The sequence below is a fragment of the Entelurus aequoreus genome, linkage group LG04 (assembly GCF_033978785.1).
Source record: "Entelurus aequoreus isolate RoL-2023_Sb linkage group LG04, RoL_Eaeq_v1.1, whole genome shotgun sequence".
NCBI classification, from domain to species: Eukaryota; Metazoa; Chordata; class Actinopteri; order Syngnathiformes; family Syngnathidae; genus Entelurus; species Entelurus aequoreus.
This window is the reverse complement of record NC_084734.1, coordinates 9,568,678-9,574,677: the sequence shown is the minus strand read 5'-3', so window position 1 is coordinate 9,574,677 and position 6,000 is coordinate 9,568,678. Positions and strand designations below refer to the sequence as shown.

Below are 6,000 nucleotides of genomic sequence, written 5' to 3'. Positions count from 1 at the left end.
GAAATGACATCATCTCCCAAGGCACACCAGACTGTATTTCACGGCACACTTGTGTGCCGCGGCACAGTGGTTGAAAAACACCGGGCTAGATGCATGATTAAACACATTTGCAAACCTGACACCGCAGTCTTTGACCATCAAATGTTGGAAAATACACACAAGCGAAGGCAGCAACCCAGCACATCAATTTGAGCAGAGCTCATTTGTTTGTTTAGTCAACACCTGACATCTCACTCTGCAGGTTTTATTTGACATACTTGAGTTTTCATCATCATGTTTCATCTAGTACGGGGACGTCAAACTCCTTTTCATTGAGGGCCACATGGCAGTTACGGCTGCCATCAGAGGGCTGAATAATGCATGAATTTGCCTCTGGATTTCATTATAAATTACATAAAATGTTTTAAGTAGATGGTCGATTTTGCGGTAAAAACTTAACATTTACAAAATGTTACTGTAAAATAGTGGGGGTTTTTTGTTTGTTTTTTACAACATTTTACGGTAAATGTAAAAACAGTACCACTGTTTTTTTTTTTAGGGGTGGGGGGGGGGGTGTTATGGAAAAAGCTGGCAGATTAGTTGCCAGAATTTTTGTGTTAAATTGACATTGTTTTTACAATATCATGTAATAATAATATGGAAAAACAGTACAAGTTATTTTTTTATTCTGGCAAACTTAGCTGCCAGTTTTTCTACCGTAAAAACAAATGTACCGTCTTTCCATTTACAGTAATACACCGTTAGAAACAACAACCGTAGATTTTACAGTCAAAAACTGGCAGCTCAGTCAACAGAATTTTAACGCCAAAAAACGAGTAGTTTTTTTTAAAATTTACAGTAATATGCTGTAAAGAACAACGTCAAATGTATTGTCATTTTTTATTAATTTGATGGGCAGTTTGCTGTAAAGTTAAGTATTTTTATTTAGACTAAAACATGTTTGGATAGTATGATAATATATTTGTTGCAATATTGGATACTATGAAATTTAAAAAAATGCATGCAATTTCAAGCAGTACACATCTTTTTTCTGTCAAAATGGAAAAAAAATCAATTACATTTAGTGAGAAAATATGAAGTACTGGGTAGAATGATGTCGCGGGCCAGATCTGGCCCCCGGGCCTTGCGTTTGACACCGGTGATCTAGCAAGTATCCATCCAGCTGTATAAAACACTGGCCATACAGCAATAGATGATATCTGTCTATTACCTGACATGTTAGCTACCTCTCTTTGTTTGTAATGTCTATTTTCTGCTGGATCTACTCTCTATTTTATGCTGCAGCTGTTACATATACTGTAATATTGTACATGGTAATTGTTATATATTGTTATGATATAAACATAATATATCAGAATATATCATATACTGTACATATATTATGCAAATATTACGTATATACGTTATATTTTATATTGCTACTACGGTACATTTTTAATCTATTTTATACTTGCATTGTCCTTTCCATCCTTACACTTTCCATCCTTTGTAACTGAGCTACTGTGTGGAACAATTTCCCCTGTGGATCATTAAAGTTTGTCTAAGTCTATCAATATACTTTAATTTAACTTTGTGTAGTCTGTATGTTATTTAATTACACTAAAAGTCAGGCATTTGTGAGGTAATTAATGGCAATTTTTTGGCATTTTTAGTGTATTTTATACCTGCATTATCCTTTCCATCCTTACACTTTCCATCCTTTGTATGTTTTATTCCACACAGTAGTTAAGGTACTTTAATTTTAACTACTGTGTGGAACAATTTCCCTTGTGGATGATTAAAGTTTGTCTAAGTCTATCAATATACTTTAATTGAACTTTGTGTAGTCTGTATGTTATTTAATTGCACTAAAAGTCAGTCATTTGTGAGGTAATTAATGGCAATTTTGGGCATTTTTAGTCTACTTTATACCTGCATTATCCTTTCCATCCTTACACTTTCCATCCTTTGTAACTGAGCTACTGTGTGGAACAATTTCCCTTGTGGATCATTAAAGTTTGTCTAAGTCTAAGGTTGTGAGTTCAAACCCCGGCCGAGTCATACCAAAGACTATAAAAATGGGAGCCATTACCTACCTGCTAGGCATTTAGCATCAAGGGTTTGAATTGGGGGTTAAATCACCAAAAATGATTCCCGGGCGCGGCCACCGCTGCTGCTCCCTGCTCCCCTCACCTCCCAGGGGGTGAACAAGGGTGATGGGTCAAATGCAGAGAATAATTTCGCCACACCTAGTTACAGATAATATCAGCAGGCCGATATTATCGGCCGATAAATGCTTTAAAATGTAATATCGGAAATTATCGGTATCTGTATTTTTTTAATTATCGGCATCGGTTTTTTATTTTTTTTATTTTATTTTTTTAATTAAATCAACATAAAAAACACAAGATACACTTACAATTAGTGCACCAACCCAAAAAACCTCCCTCCCCCATTTACACTCATCCACACAAAAGGGTTGTTTCTTTCTGTTATTAATATTCTGCTTCCTACATTATATATCAATACAGTCTGCAAGGGATACAGTCCGTAAGCACACATGATTGTGCGTGCTGCTGGTCCACTAATAGTACTAACCTTTAACAGTTCATTTGACTCATTTTCATTCATTACTAGTTTCTATGTAACTGTTTTTATATTGTTTTACTTTCTTTTTTATTCAAGAATTTTTTTTAAATTTATTTATCTTATTTATTTTATAAATTTTTTAAAAAAGTACCTTATCTTCACCATACTTGGTTGTCCAAATTAGGCATAATAATGTGCTAATTCCACGACTGTATATATCGGTATCGGTTGATATCGGTATCGGTAATTAAGAGTTGGACAATATCGGATATTGGCAAAAAGCCATTATCGGACATCCCTACACTTAGTGTGTGTGTGTGACAATCATCGGTACTTTAACTTTAACTTTAACTAAGTCTATCAATATACTTTAAAGGCCTACTGAAAGCCACTACTACCGACCACACAGTCTGATAGTTTATATATCAATGATGAAATCTTAACATTGCAACACATGCCAATACGGCCGGGTTAGATTAGTAAAGTGCAATTTTAAATTTCCCGCGAAATATCCTGCTGAAAACATCTCGGTATGATGACGTTTGCGCGTGACGTCACGGATTGTAGCGGACATTTTGGGACACCCTTGTGGCCAACTATTAAGTCGTCTGTTTTCATCGCAAAATTCCACAGTATTCTGGACATCTGTGTTGGTGAATCTTTTGCAATTTGTTTAATGAACAATGAAGACAGCAAAGAAGAAAGCTGTAGGTGGGAAGCGGTGTATTAGCGGCCGGCTGCAGCAACACAAACACGTAGCCGGTGTTTCATTGTTTGCATTCCCGAAAGATGACAGTCAAGATTTACCATTGGCCTGTGGAGAACTGGGACAACAGAGACTCTTACCAGGAGGACTTTGAGTTGGATACGCGGTACCGTGAGTACGCAGCTGCGGCTTCCAAACATTTGATCGCTTGCCCGTACGTGCGTGCCGCTATGTGCATGTCACGTACGTAACTTTGGGGAAATATATGTGCTGTATGAACTTTGCGGAGGTGAACGGTACTTTGGGCTGTGGGATTGAGTGTGTTGTGCGGGTGTTTGATTTGTATTGGTGGGTTATATGGACGGGAGGGGGGAGGTGTTTGTTATGCGGGATTAATTTGTGGCATATTAAATATAAGCCTGGTTGTGTTGTGGCTAATAGAGTATATATATGTCTTGTGTTTATTTACTGTTGTAGTCATTCCCAGCTGAATATCAGGTCCCACCCGCCTCTCACAGCATCTTCCCTATCTGAATCGCTTCCACTGCCCTCTAGTCCTTCACTCTCACTTTCCTCATCCACGAATCTTTCATCCTCGCTCAAATTAATGGGGAAATTGTCGCTTTCTCTGTCCGAATCGCTCTCGCTGCTGGCGGCCATGATTGTAAACAATGTGCAGATGTGAGGATTGATTGATTGATTGAGACTTTTATTAGTAGGTTGCACAGTGAAGTACATATTCCGTACAATTGACCACTAAATGGTAACACCCGAATAAGTTTTTCAACTTGTTTAAGTCGGGGTCCACTTAAATTGATTCATGATACAGATATATACTATCATATATACTATCATCATAATACAGTCATCACACAAGATAATCACATTGAATTATTTACATTATTTACAATCAGGGGTGTGGAGGGAGGGTGGGGGGTAGGATATGGACATCAAGTAGTGGACAGAGAGAGAGAGAGAGAGAGAGAGAGAGAGAGAGAGAGAGATCAGAAGGCATAAGAAAAAGAAAAAGTATCTGCATTTGATTGTTTACATTTGATTATTAGCAATCCGGGGAGGGTGTTAGTTTAGGGTTGTAGCTGCCTGGAGGTGAACTTTTATTGCGGTTTTGAAGGAGGATAGAGATGCCCTTTCTTTTATACCTGTTGGGAGCGCATTCCACATTGATGTGGCATAGAAAGAGAAGCTCCACAACCTGTGACGTCACGCCACTTCCGGTACAGGCAAGCCTTTTTTTTTTTTTATCAGCGACCAAAAATTGTGAACTTTATCGTCGATGTTCTCTACTAAATCCTTTCAGCAAAAATATGGCAATATCGCGAAATGATCAAGTATGACACATAGAATAAGAAAATCGCATTTCAGTAGGCCTTTAACTTGAACTTTAACTAAGTCTATCAATATACTTTAATTTGACTTTGTGTAGTCTGTATGTTATTTAATTACACTAAAAGTCAGTCATTTGTGAGGTAATTAGGTTTATTTCTCTCTTCAGTTCCCTATCTATATCCTGATCTGAGCTGTCCTCTAGGCCACGCCCCCCCCGCGCTCTGATTGGCTCCCCGCCCCACCTGAGAGGACGACCACACAATGGACCTTTTCCGGGATTCCGATGTCGGCCTAGGCGAGCTACGCGGCGTGCTAGCGGCTAACTGAGGCGGGGACCGACAGTGCTCACACCCCAACACTTCAAAACCACCAACGGGGAAGGATATTTCAGGTACGTGTGGCTTTTTTTCCCCCCCTCCCTCCCTTGCCTAGAATTCGCGGCGTGTATTTTGGGCGTAACGACACGTAATGGAGGATGTGGAAGGTTTCCATGCTAACTCCCGTTAGCTGCTCGACACTAACTTTGGCAGAGAAGACGACGAATAATTGAGCGGATTTAGCCTTTTTTTAAACACATTCCTTTATTCCTACGGGGGTTAAATGTCGATATAAGCATGAATGTTGATGATGGCCTGGTGTTGGACGCCAGGTCTAATGTACCACAACATGGCGCACACACGCCACTAAAGGCACCTTTTTTTTGGACACCATTAGGCGTCAAAACACACCTACGAGGCACTTTAGCCGCCTAGCCGTGAGCCCCCCTAGCTTGTGAAATGTTACTGTAACATGTTGGGGCGACGGTGACATTTTTGGGGGATTAACATCCATTATAGTGACGAGATGATGCCCACGCGTGTCAAGAGTGGGTGGTCGCGACGCGACTTGCTGCTTTGCAAAAGGGGCGTGTCCTCACGATCAGATTACGACGCTCATCCGGATCCGGGTTTTTTTGTTTTGTTTAATCTTGTCACGTATTATGTCGAATCTAGATATCAATCAATCAATCAATGTTTACTTATATAGCCCTAACATCACGAGTGTCTCAAAGGGCTGCATAAGCCACAACGACATCCTCGGCTCAGATCCCACATCAGGGCAAGGAAAAACTCAACCCAATGGGATGACAATGAGAAACCTTGGAGGGGACCGGAGATGTGGATCTAGCATAAAAGTGTGATAGTCCAGTCCGTAGTGGATCTAACATAATAGTGTGAGAGTCCAGTCCATAGTGGATCTAGCATAATAGTGAGAGTCCAGTCCATAGTGGATCTAGCATAATAGTGAGAGTCCAGTCCATAGTGGATCTAACATAATAGTGTGAGAGTCCAGTCCATAGTGGATCTAGCATAATATTGTGAGAGTCCAGTCCATAGTGG

At 39.7% G+C, this 6,000-nt stretch overlaps 1 protein-coding gene across 2 annotated transcripts in view; it reads left to right on the top strand.

Moving 5' to 3' along the window:
• The first annotated feature begins 4,833 nt into the window (after positions 1–4,833).
• Positions 4,834–6,000, top strand: part of zdhhc5b (zinc finger DHHC-type palmitoyltransferase 5b) — a 42,638-nt gene continuing 41,471 nt past the window's right edge. The window contains exon 1 of one of the 2 annotated variants that reach the window (XM_062044161.1): positions 4,834–5,012. The gene's annotated coding sequence lies outside the window, so the exon portion shown is untranslated. The remainder of the gene's footprint in view (positions 5,013–6,000) is intronic. The other variant, XM_062044160.1, reaches the window with a different exon arrangement.